Here is a 13,648-nt window from a genome sequence, read left to right on the forward strand (position 1 = left end):
CTGCGTTATTATTTTGTGCTCCACGGACCGTTTATCAGTTTGGACCATCAATGTCAGTGCAGCGCGAGCCGATCTTGATCAAGCGACACTGTTACTACACAGCGCTAAGAGATCCAGTAAAGAAAGCATTTGAATTCGCCACTGAAGTAATAACATCAGCGTGAGATCGAGTGAGAAACATTCAAATTTCTCCGTTATTAACGGATCAAACTGCGCTGACGTGGAAACCAGGAGAAACATTGTGCCATGAATGAACTAATATTTAAGTCCATAGATCAGCAACATTCATTGTATATGGATTTAATGTACTGTAGTAACACTCACAGTAACCATGTTTGGCAGGAATAGTAAAATGCTTTCAAGTACATCACATCACACATCTTTTTCCAGCACTTCAAAACTCAAATATTATCATATTTAAATGTTATTTTTAATGTGATGACCAAAACACATTTGTTCATCCTTCAAATATATTACCCCCATTTATAAAAGTAAACGTTTCAAGATGTAGGGAAAACTCAGACTTATTTAAAAATATATTTTCTTTTTAATAATATATTTTTTTTAAATCAAGGAAATTTCTTTGGCATTTCTTTCTTTTTGCTGTATCTCAAAATGTACCTAACCGTGACACCAAGGAACCGTGAATTTTGTGAACCGTTACACCCCTACTTATTACAGATGTTGATCTACCTCAAAGTTTGCCTTGATTCTTCTACGTTTACACTTTTATATTGCACTTTGCACACATTTTATAACATTTTAAGTTCAAGAGTTTCTTTAACACTTACTTTTTTATCTTAATTACCCAGCAAACATTTGGACGTTTAATGACCGTTGAAAAGACGTCCGTCCGAGACGTCCCGTCATGGTTGAAAAATAGTTCCAAAATGGAAGTTGAACCGACGTCATTTCTGGCCGTGAATTCCACGTCTTTTCTGGCCGTGAATTCCACGTCTCTTCTGCGCGTCCCTGGACGTCTAAATGCGTCGTCATATGTGTTTAAATGTGTTGCTGCATAATTTAAGTGTATATATAAGCCTGCATATAAAATAATCACACACCTATTGTGTAACATCGTGAAAGACAATCAAGTCTTGAGGTTTAGCCTACACATCTTGACAAAGGTTCTAAAAAGGTCCAAAATTGGTCCAGTCAGACCTGAACGTCAATAAAACGTTTTAATCACGTGTACATCAAAAACAATAACACATTATTTGTGGACATAAGCAAAAAAGAAGCATGTTCTGATTAAGCACAACATTTTATTGATATTGAACAGCCAAAATTTCTCTTTATTTTTTTCAATGTTTAACATTTCGTGAGCTTAGAATTTTAAGGTTCTATCTCCACTTTTGGTTGAAATTGAGTTTTTGACAATCTGATCCATTAGGTGTTTATTAATGCCTGTGTGGTGTTATTTTTGTAAAAAAAAAAAAAATTGTTAGTAGTTATTAATAAAATAAAAGGTTCCATCTCACAAAACATAAACCGAGTTTAAAAACTTTGATGCTTTATAAACTACAATAAACGGAGATAGAACCTTATAATTCTAAGCTCTCGATTTGTTAACCAAACTAAAATACCAATTGCAAAATACTGAATTATTATATAAAGATAGTTCACCCAAAAATGAAAATTATGTAATTTACTCACCAAATTCCAAACCTGTATGAGTTTCTTTCTTCTGCTGAACACAAAAGAAGATATTTTGAAGAATGTTTGTAACCAAGCAAATAGAGCATCCACTGACTACCATTATTGGAGAAAAAATTATTATTAATGGGAAGCGACATCTGCTTGGTTACAAACATTCTTCTAAACATCTTTGTGTTTAGCATAGAAAGGTATACAGGTTTGAAACATGAGGTTGAGTAAATGATGACAATTTTCATTTTTGGGTGAACTATCCCTTAAACACATTGTTTGGCTCATTTTTTGTATCCACCACCCCCAGCTCTTCCTGGAGTGTGTTTCAGGTGTTCTGCCATTGCTGCATCAATTTCAGTGTCTGTAGCATGTGGGCTCCACCTCTTCACAGCATCTAAGGGAAGAGAATATATTTCTTTTTAAAATAAATGAAAATTAAAAATTTGAGGTAAATGACATGCACTTATTTTCAAAATATTTGTATGGTCTTCAGCTAAATTCAAAACAGCATTTGTCCCCTGCCTCTTCAATACCACTGTGGTGCCCTTGAGAAAGACCCTTAACTAGGTGTGTAACAGTGAGAAAGTGAACAGGACATTTCTGATAAAGACAGGTGGGCTGTGATGTCCCCTGAATAGACATCTTTAGCAATTCTAAAATTACAAAATTTTTAAAGCAGTTACTGAAAACTTACATGTTCAAATCCAGCTAAACATTTCATTCTACTTCAGATAATTTACTTTCTGAAAGAAACTCTCAAAAGGCTACATTAATAATTTACAGTAATAACTTTGACTGTATCATTAAACATACTTTATACTATGGTATACCGTTGTATAAGTTCAAAGCAACTTTTAGCCTACTAGCTAATTTTAGCCAAACTCAGTTAGCCAATTTCAGTTGACAATGTGGGCATCATTTCTTTCGGTTCATTCATGTCAAACAAGTAAAACTCTAGCACGTGAATCTAATAATACAAAATGTACGTACCCAACAGTAGATTTTTAATAATATGGGCCTCAATTCCTCCTCTCTTCGTGGTTGTTCAAACTTCAGTGTTCCGGAGTGAGTCTATGGGGAAAACGCGTTAACATCTCGTGAGATAATCTAACCTATCGCGGGATTTGGTAATGTCGGGAGATCTTTTGTTACATCTTGGCAGCACAGTTTTGGCAATTACATCCAACTCAGACATAAATGGTGACCAGATATATTTCTGTTTTACATGCATACATTCCATAAAAAAACAAACAAAAAAAAACACAACATTACCGAAAAGGTAAGGTAGGCTAAGGTTGAAATAATGACTAAAATGCAGAGGCTTTGCATTAACTTAACCACACTGGGAACTGTGTGATTATAATTTATTTAAACAAGATAAAGTAAATATATTTACTTTGTATACAATTCGTGTATTTCATAAAGATAATGCCTGGGGTTTTTTTTTCTGTCTTGCTTGACTAGATGTGTAAAGGACGTCAGTGGACGTGTATTCACAGCCTTGACGTGTAAAGGACGTCAGTGGACGTCTTCACAACCTCTTAAAAACTACTTGGGCAATTAAATGAATTTTTGCAGTATTAACCATGCAAGGATTAAGCACAGCTTTTGCATATTTCACAAGGATTCCATGATGGAGGGTCATGATGGACTATAAATGCACGTGTAAAAGACGTCGCCAGGTGACGTCCTCTCACCCGATACTATAGACGTGTAAAGGACGTCAGTGGACGTATTCACACAACTTATTAAAACTTTAATTTAATAAAAAATTTAATTAATTATTGCAGTATTAACCACACAAGGATTAAGCACAGCTTTATCACAATTGATTTCATAGAGGGTCATGATGGACTATAAATGCACGTGTAAAAGACATCGCCATGGTGACGTCCTCTCTCACCCGAAACACAACATGGTATATATTGAACTACACGTAGCTAAAAGTCAAAATAACAATTATACATGCAACCTCAGATAACTGTAGACATGCACACATGTATCTGAATGCATTTTTAGGAAATGTTCTGTGTTACATATTTTTACCGATTTATGCCGTCATACCGCGACTATTTTTGGCCAGGGACACGACGTTGCCGTCGGACCAATGTTTGCTGGGTAAAGACATAAAGAAGATTTTTTTTTACATTTTTTTGACTGCTAAAACTAAAATAATTAGTTGTTTGCCTTAATGTGGATAAATAAAATAAAAAACAATGGTTTAAATTCAAACTTTTCTACTGTTCTAAAAAAATGTCAATAATTATCGATACCGAACGATATGAAACATTATATCGTGATAATTTTTTTAGCTATATCGCACAGCCCTAGGCACGTGAACCGATCCTTTCTACTAGCTAATAGTAAATAAACACGAACGCTGTTGAAAGATACAGTACATCTTACCGAAATGTATATTCCTCATATGATATCGATCAATCAGTGCTTTTCAGTGTTTTTCATCCACGGAAAGGGGTCACTAAAAGTATATTTTTTAGTGGTGGGCCGTTATCGGCGTTAACGTGCTGCGTTAACGCGAGACTCTTATCGGGCGATAAAAATAATATCGCCGTTAATCTATTCTCCAAGTTGGGTTGGGAGATGACGCAATCTACCCGCGGTCGCGAGGTACACCCGGCTGCAACGCATCATATTCGTCGTCATCTTAAGTAAACACGGCTGAAAGTGAAAGCTGGTGAAAAAGATGGGTGCAACATCCATTATTTGGACTTGGTTCGTATTTAAGCCGTCCGACGAGCAGCAGCAAACTATATAGACAGAGTGTGTGGGGTAACAGTTCGGTAAGTTAACACACGACTAATCCGTTCTACCACCTCAAATTCAAAACGAAACTATCACTGAATACCAGCGTGCGCGTATTATTCCCAATATAGTGGTGTAGCACATAATCTCTGTCTGCGCCCGATTTTAAGAATCGTTGTTGTGTTTCTTTTTAACTGAAAAGACATCAGTTAGACAATATTCTAATTTTAAATTTGGGGTTTCATAAGCTCCAAGCCATAATAAACATTAGACCTACTTAAGTGTAGGGATGGGTAGGCTACCGAAACCCGGTATTAAACGGGCCCCGGTGCTGAATTTTGAAAGACCGCTGGATCGTTAAGCTCGGACGTTATCGGTTCTGCTGTCGGTACTGGAGAAATTATGAAAGTACACGTGCTATTTATTATTGCTATTAAGAAATTATTATCTTGCGAATATATATTGAACCATTTGTCTGTGATGCATTTTTGCTAAAGAGAGGGAGTGTATGTGTGTGTGAGAGAGAGAGCGAGCGATCTTTCACGCAAAGCCACGGCGCGCGCAACACAACAGCCCTGCTTAATGAGTGACGATGAGGACAGAACATTCAAAAGGTTACACTTTAGATCTTTGATATTAAACTAATTTTATTTTAGATTTAGATTTTGGCTTCCAATGATTATAAAAAAGAAGATATTTGAGGTGTAACCATTAAAAACTAATAACTAAGCCACATTCTTTCCAGCGCAACTTCCTTCCCTTCACAGAGCGATGCGCTGTCCTTTCTCCCTAAAACCCAAAAGTAACGTCAGAATCTGCACGATCGGTGATTGTTGTAAAATGTAGTCTATACTGTTGCTAAACTGCGGGACGCGTTTGATAATAAAAGGCTATTAAAAGTACCAAAATTGACGCAATAGACGCTGTTCCAAAATGCGGCGCGCGTTCCGAAACACATCGCAACGAGACAAGCAACGTATATTTTGGGCTTCGTGTGCGCATCTAAACGATCAAATACACAAATATGTCAAAATGGCCGTCTTGGAGATTCACTTAAACAGTTTATTCACTTAAATACAGTTTATGTCTTAAATCGGCGTAAATAGTTGGGAGAAAATATGAGGCTTAATAATGATTAGATCTGCATTTGGTCTTAAAGAGGCAGCAGTCTAATAATCCTGCTGACGATTGCTCATTAATGTGAATCAAACAACAAAAGGCAAAGAGAAAATCAGTCTGTAAGGGTGTGGCCAAGAACAGGCAGGACAGGTAGTAAATATATTCGATTTATTTCCTCCAAAAATAAATCATATACAGGGGCAGATATAATTAACGTAATTTCCAAAAATAAAGTCCATATAAAAATCAAAGACTTAAGATGGAAATTAACTGAATCTAACAAAAAAATAAAACAAACCTAAAAAATAAATCTCCCCTGTTAACAAAATAACAAACAAACAAAAACACTAAAGATCAGCAGATCATGATGTTACTATGGCTGGACAGAACACCCCTCTGAGATTCACCACTGCTAGATATACTCTTTAGCCTCTACCAAACAAAAATAAGAGGTAAATATCAAAAGAAAACGTTCCCCAATTAAGAATAATTACAACAAAATATACACTGTATCGTACCTAACATAATGCAATCAAATAACTGAAGCACAATACAAAAACTACTCCAAACAAACAGAACAAAATGAAACTGAATGAAACTAAATAAAAGATTCCCTCCGATTTGGATTACGATGGTACAGTCCAATTTCCTCCAGAACAGTACAAGTTTGGAGGCTAATGCCCCGCCTCTCCCTTTGTTTCCTGACACATGGAATGCGGCCGTTCACTCCATGGACCAGAAGAATCTAGGACTCAGGTAGAGTTTAACAGCAAAAGAGAATATAAGTAGTGTGCACCCTTCTATACATTCAAACTTTAATAAACTGTTAACTTGATAACTTGTCCTGTGTTTATTTCTTATACTAAGGGAATTTAAAAATAAAATAAACCCTATTAAATTAAACTTCAAAATAGACAATTTCAATCATGGTAGAGTTAAACTGTGAAGTGAGCTACGCACCCGTCACACTCTCCCCCACCTCCGGTTCCTCGCTCACATGGCGGGAAAGGAAGTCAGCAGTAAGGTTCTCTCTTCCTGGCCGGTGGAGAACTGTAAATTGGTAGGGTTGCAGAGACAAATACCAGCGGGTTATCCTGGCATTAGTGTCCTTCATGTTATTCAACCATTGGAGTGCTCGATGGTCAGTCTCTAAAGTGAAATGCCTGCCCAAGAGATAATATCTTAAGGAGTCCAAGGCCCATTTCACTGCTAAGCATTCCTTCTCAATAGTGGAATAGCGCACTTCCCTTGGAAACAGTTTTCGGCTAATATAAGCCACAGGGTGATAGTTTCCCACTTCTCCCTGAAGTAGCACTGCTCCAAGTCCAACTCCTGACGCATCGGTTTGTAAAACAAATGGTTGATCAAACCTGGGACTGTGCAACACTGGACTTTCCTGTAGAGCTCCTTGAATGTCCTGGAAAGCTCTCTGGGCCTGCTCCGTCCACTGAATCTGGTTTGGGCCATTCTTCTTAATCAGATCTGTTAGGGCAGCAGCTCTAGAAGAAAAATTGGGCACAAATCGACGATACCACCCAACCAATCCGAGAAAAGACCTCACCTGTTTCTTGGTCTTAGGTAGGGTACAGGACTTAATAGCTTGCACCTTCCCCACTTGTGGCCGGATGACCCCATTCCCCAGGACATACCCAAGGTATTCAGTCTCTTTCTTTGCCAGGGCACATTTACCAGGGTTGATTGTCAGTCCCGCTTCTTGAATGCGTCTTAAAACCATCTGCAAATGCTTCAGATGCTCTTCCCACGTTTCACTAAAAATCACAATGTCATCAAGGTAGGCTGCGGTAAAATCAGACATGCCATGCAATACCTGATCCATTAGTCTTTGGAAAGTGGGCGGAGCCCCATGCAGGCCAAAAGGCATAGTCTTGAAATGATGCAGACCCCAAGGAGTCCGGAAAGCAGTCAATTCCCTGGATCTGGAACTCAAAGGCACTTGCCAGTAACCTTTACATAGATCAACAGTGCTCAGATATTTTGCATTACCCAGGCGTTCAATTAATTCCTCAATACGAGGCATTGGGTACGAGTCAAATTTCGAAACTGAATTCAAATATCGAAAGTCAATACAAAATCTGGTAGTTCCATCCTTTTTAGGTACTAAGACCACAGGACTGCACCATTCACTTTTGGAAGGTTCAATCACCCCCAAAGAACTCATCAAGTCCAATTCCTTTTTAAGAGCTGGAAGTAATCTTTCAGGTACACGATAACTCAGTCTCTTTGGAACTGCATCTTCTTTCAAGATGATGTCATGCTCTACCAGCTTTGTTCGACCTGGCTCCTCCTGGAACAATTCAGGATGACACAGAGACTGAAGTTGCTGTTGCTTGGACTCAGAGAGATGATCCAAATTGAGCACTGCAGAATTCTGAACAGGAAAATACTGCTCTTCCACCTCTTCCTCATCCTTCACAGACCGAATCAGCAGACATTCCTTCCGAGGGGACCATTCTTTCAAAAGGTTTACATGCAGAATTCTCTTTGAACGGGCTTGTCCTGGGGTTGAGATCTCATAAGTTGTAGGGCCTAGTTGCTTGAGTATTTTAAAAGGCCCTTGCCACTTGGCTAACAACTTACTGGACACTGTGGGCAACATCACCAGCACTTGTTGACCTGGAACAAATGAACGAGTTCTTGCAGACTTATCATACCAGGATTTTTGTTTCTGCTGAGCCTCTGCCATATGCTCTTGAGCTAAATTTGTCATTCCTTGCAATTTTTCATGCATTGCCACGACAAAGGATGCAACATCTATTCCTTCCCCCTCTCCCTTCTCACCGGCCCAGGTCTCCTTTAACAGAGACAGTGGTCCTCTCACATCATGGCCATATAACAATTCGAAGGGTGAAAAACCGGTTGAGGCCTGGGGTACTTCACGATATGCAAAGAGCAAATAAGGCAACCATTGATTCCAATCTGCACCGGTCTCATTGATGAATTTACGGAGCATACTTTTGAGGGTTTGATTAAACCTCTCTACTAATCCATCCGTTTGAGGATGGAACGGCGTAGATTTCAAGCCCTTTATGCTCAATAACTGGTAGACTTGCTTTAAGAGGTTTGAGGTGAAATTGGTCCCACAATCAGTCAGTATCTCTCTAGGAAATCCTACCCGAGAAAACAACTGAATCAAACAGGTAGCTACTTGCTTAGCTCCAATAGTCCTCAAAGGAAACACCTCTGGATACCTGGTAGCATAATCACTCACCACTAACATAAACCTATGCCCGGCTCTACTTTTTTCAACTGGACCAACTATGTCCATAGCAAGTCGTTCAAATGGGACTCCTATAACTGGAAGAGGATGAAGAGGAGCTTTAGAGGGGAGTCTATTAGAGGTCAACTGACACTCAGGACAGGTTTTACAGAATTTTACAACATCCGCTCTAAGGCCAGGCCAATAAAAATGTTTCTTTATTCGAGCCAGCGTTTTCTGCCTACCCAGATGACCTGCCCAGGGAATTGAGTGACCCAAAGCCAGGACTATATTTTGAACTGCCTTAGGTACCACCATCTGTAAACCATCTCCCTGTTGTCGATACAGCACGTTCTCTTGAAGAACAAACCTCTCTACTACTCTACTCTCTACAGACTTCACACCTTCTTCCTTACCTGTCAAAATAGCTTGTTGATACAGTGAAGACAAAACAGGATCAGTTTGTTGCAACTCAGCCATATTACTGGGAATCTGAAACCCAATCAATTCATCCAGCTTTCCACCCTGTACCTGAGCATCAGTTTCCACATATCTGTACTTCTCTTGCCTTCTCTGCCTTCTAGATTTCCTTACTTTAACTGGACCAGCTTCCAGCTCAGCATCAAAGAATGGAAGACTCTTAAAGGGTTCAGACTCATCCATAGACTGCCTAACCTGAGCTCGGGTCATCACCATACTACAAACAGAGTCAAAAGGCAAAAGGTTCAACAGCAGAGGAAAATCTTGCCCTAAAATCACAGGATACGGCAATGTTTCTACTACCCCTACTTTCAACAAATAGGGTTGCTGTTGTACCACTACCTGCACTTTTACTATAGGGTAAATCTGCTCCTCACCATGAACGCATCTAATGACAACACTACCTTCATTCTCTTCGTAATATTTTGGCACCAACTGACTTTCCACTAGCGTCTGCATACTACCAGTGTCTATTAATGCATTCACCTTTTTCCCATTCACTTCTACAGGAACAGTCAGGCTTTGAGGTGGAGTCAACTTTTCTGTTGGTACAGAACATATTTGGGAAATCTTAACAGATAGCTTAGGACACATTGGCTTTTTATGCCCTTCCTGTCCACAATAGTAACAAATGGGCACCTGACTAGACTGAGGTAGAGGCCTAGAGAACTGACTATCTATAACCTTAAGCTTCTTACTAGAGGAATTAAATTTACCTTCACCTCGACCAAATGTTGACGAACTCCTATTTTCCCTATTCCCCCTTTGAGCAGAATACCAAACTTGGGAACGAGAGCGAGCAGCTACAAAAACATCAGCCAAGGAAGCAGCCTGAACAGCTGTACCAGGGTTGTGTTCCCTTACCCATACCTGCAAGTCTGGTGAAAGCATTCTCAAATACTGCTCTAAAATAATCACTTCCCCCACAGCTTCTACAGTCTTTCCCTTTGGTTGCACCCATTTTTCATAAAGTTCTCGAAGTCGTACATAAAGTTCCTTTGGCGTTTCATCAGGCTCGATCCCTAATGAGCGGAATCTTTGACGGTACGTTTCAGGATTAATGGCATACTTGCTTAATATGGCAGACTTTACTTTGTCATACTCCAACGTCTCCTCAATCCCCATGTGCACATAGGCACTCCTAGCCTTACCAGTCAATAAAGGAACTAACCGAAGGGCCCACTCACTCTTTCCCCACTTACAGGCCAGAGCCATGCGTTCAAAAGTGGTGAGAAAATGTTCAATGTCATCTGAATCTTCCAATTTCTGCAACTTGGGCTCAATCATACCTCGAACAGGATCTGGAGCAAAGGCCACTGAGGCATTGGACCCATTCTCCGGCATCTCGGAAGGAGGATCAGGAACTAACAAGCCTCCAGGGTCAGGGGTAGTGCGATTATCCACTTCCTCCCTGAGAAGGTTAAATTGATGCTGCATCATTTTCCAGCGTTGCTCCTGCCGAGCTGCCTCCCGCTCCATTTGGGCCTCTTGTCGTTGCTGAAATTCCATATTCTTACGAAACATCTCCGCCAGGTCCTGCACAGTCAACTGCCCAGGATCATCAGCCCTCTGAAGAACTCCTCCAACTGCAGCTGGCTCATCAGAGAACTCCTCCACCGACACTGCTTCATCTCGTTGCTTGAACTGTGCCAGTTTCTTTGGAGCCATATCACCACTACTCAGCACTGTCCTTTACTGGCACATCCCACCGCTGCCACCATTTGTAAGGGTGTGGCCAAGAACAGGCAGGACAGGTAGTAAATATATTCGATTTATTTCCTCCAAAAATAAATCATATACAGGGGCAGATATAATTAACGTAATTTCCAAAAATAAAGTCCATATAAAAATCAAAGACTTAAGATGGAAATTAACTGAATCTAACAAAAAAATAAAACAAACCTAAAAAATAAATCTCCCCTGTTAACAAAATAACAAACAAACAAAAACACTAAAGATCAGCAGATCATGATGTTACTATGGCTGGACAGAACACCCCTCTGAGATTCACCACTGCTAGATATACTCTTTAGCCTCTACCAAACAAAAATAAGAGGTAAATATCAAAAGAAAACGTTCCCCAATTAAGAATAATTACAACAAAATATACACTGTATCGTACCTAACATAATGCAATCAAATAACTGAAGCACAATACAAAAACTACTCCAAACAAACAGAACAAAATGAAACTGAATGAAACTAAATAAAAGATTCCCTCCGATTTGGATTACGATGGTACAGTCCAATTTCCTCCAGAACAGTACAAGTTTGGAGGCTAATGCCCCGCCTCTCCCTTTGTTTCCTGACACATGGAATGCGGCCGTTCACTCCATGGACCAGAAGAATCTAGGACTCAGGTAGAGTTTAACAGCAAAAGAGAATATAAGTAGTGTGCACCCTTCTATACATTCAAACTTTAATAAACTGTTAACTTGATAACTTGTCCTGTGTTTATTTCTTATACTAAGGGAATTTAAAAATAAAATAAACCCTATTAAATTAAACTTCAAAATAGACAATTTCAATCATGGTAGAGTTAAACTGTGAAGTGAGCTACGCACCCGTCACACAGTCACAGCTCTTGAATGATATAAGCTTTAATCTATCTATGATAAACTATGCAGTGTTATTTTACATCTGACTTTATTAGATGTCTTTTTAACCCATATTACTCCTGAACAGTAATGTCAGTAGACATTACTGAAATTAAAGCACTGGGTATATAATTTGTATATTTGTTTTATTGTATACTTTTTTTGTTTTGTTTGACCATGTGTTTGTACTTTGTTTTTGGCGTCCTGTCTGTCTATATAAAACACAAAAGCCTGCACCCTTCTGCATAACATACATGTTTTATTTGTTTTGTTAAAGCATTGCTTTTTCTTTTGCTATAGATATTTATTTTACATGTCAAAATATAAAGCAATATTAATTATGTTCTAAATAATTTTCCCCCCTTTTTTTAATATAACAAAAAGAACCGATAAGAATACCGTTAAAGTACCGGATCGATAAGGAGTATCGGTAAGAGTAGTAATACCGTTAAAACCTTAACGATACCCATCCCTACTTAAGTGTCTGCAGCTAGTGTACTTAAATTTTATTTATCTGCAAAATTATGTTGTATACTTACAGTTTTGCACAATATGTTCTCAAAACTACATACACCCTTTAAAAAAAAAAAAAAAAAAAAAAAAAATTAGCAGTTGTTTAGCAGGGTCTGTGTAACCTGTTCTGAAATGGTTTTATTATAATATATATCGTTATCGCAAGAGGCTGCAATGTATATCACAATATAGATTTTAGGCCATATCGCCCATCCCTAATTGATAGCCTATAGTAGTTGATAATAACATAGGCCTACCTAATGTTCCCTATGGACGGTAACAGTACAGTAGTAACCTTTTACAGTCTATGAGTAGAACAGCTTTCTCAAGCAGTTTGTGATGCATTTTCGAAACAGGAGATGAGCCCCTGGTCTAATGCGCCACCTGGCTTGAGAAACCCGTTCTCAAAGACTTACTTTTATAGTCATTATTTGGGTAGCACACATATTCTGAATGCCTTCGGCAGAATTCAAATGAGCCATTTTAATCTAGATTAATTTCAAAATTAATCTAGATTAAAAAAATTAATCTATGCCCACCTCTAATATTTTTATAATAGTATATGTCACATCATTTGGTTCGTTGCAATAGTGTTTTGCATTTAGCTACAATGTGATGTTTTGCAGTTTTGCACTAAATAGGAGTATGTCAATTTTAGTACTGTAAGTGTAAGGTATAACATTTTTATATATTTGGTCTTATAGCCCCACAGAGCCAGCACAATAGGAGCCAAGGCCTTTCATTATAATTCAGCGACAGACAAGGGAGTCCTTTTTCTTCAGAAACTAAATTTTTGGTCTGTACTGTATGTTCATGCTACAAGGCAAAATACAGATAACTTAAAAGTAAAGCATTCTTGGTGTTTTTGTCATGTTGCAATAGCCTGTTTACATTGATTATATACCAAAATCAAAGCTGATACTGTAATAAATAAAGGAGTCATAATAACATATTACATGCTTTAAATTCCTTATATATAGCTATGCAGTGTTCTAAGCAGCCTGGATGGGTCGCTGTACGTGATGCAACACTTATTATAACCACAATAGACTTGAGACTTGACTCGGACTCTAGCTCAGAGACTTGAGACTTGACTTGGACTCTAGCTCAGAGACTTGAGACTTGACTTGGACTCTAGCTCAAAGACTTGAGACTTGACTTGGACTCTAGCTCAGAGACTTGTGAGCATCTCTGGTATGCACCCTCATATGCGATTATAATGGAATTTTGGCATTATTGCCAAAATCATATAGCCTGGTAATAGCAGACTCTGCTACTTCACTTTGCTTCGTAGACAGAGTCTGGAATG

The 13,648-nt window shown here is 38.7% G+C and overlaps 2 protein-coding genes and 1 long non-coding RNA gene across 9 annotated transcripts in view; 1 reads left to right on the forward strand and 2 right to left on the reverse strand.

Moving 5' to 3' along the window:
• LOC309476306 (uncharacterized protein) overlaps window positions 1–13,648 on the reverse strand; it is an 81,641-nt gene that overhangs the window by 34,527 nt on the left and 33,466 nt on the right. The gene's annotated exons all lie outside the window — the stretch shown is intronic.
• The window catches only part of LOC309476067 (uncharacterized protein), a 112,297-nt gene that overhangs the window by 11,790 nt on the left and 86,859 nt on the right, over window positions 1–13,648 (forward strand). The window lies entirely within an intron of this gene.
• LOC309475417 lies at window positions 1,246–3,755 on the reverse strand. Of its 3 annotated transcripts, none has more exons than XR_014197640.1 (3): window positions 3,697–3,755; window positions 2,641–2,721; window positions 1,246–2,044 (listed from the first exon to the last, which is right to left on the reverse strand). It is a non-coding gene; the product is annotated as an uncharacterized lncRNA (long non-coding RNA). The 3 variants fall into 3 exon arrangements; XR_014197641.1 differs by having other exon boundaries at window positions 3,715–3,733; XR_014197642.1 differs by lacking the exon at window positions 3,697–3,755 and having other exon boundaries at window positions 2,641–3,074.

The sequence above is a fragment of the Leuciscus leuciscus genome (genome assembly GCF_965113295.1).
Source record: "Leuciscus leuciscus genome assembly, chromosome: 15".
Lineage (NCBI taxonomy): Eukaryota > Metazoa > Chordata > Actinopteri > Cypriniformes > Leuciscidae > Leuciscus > Leuciscus leuciscus.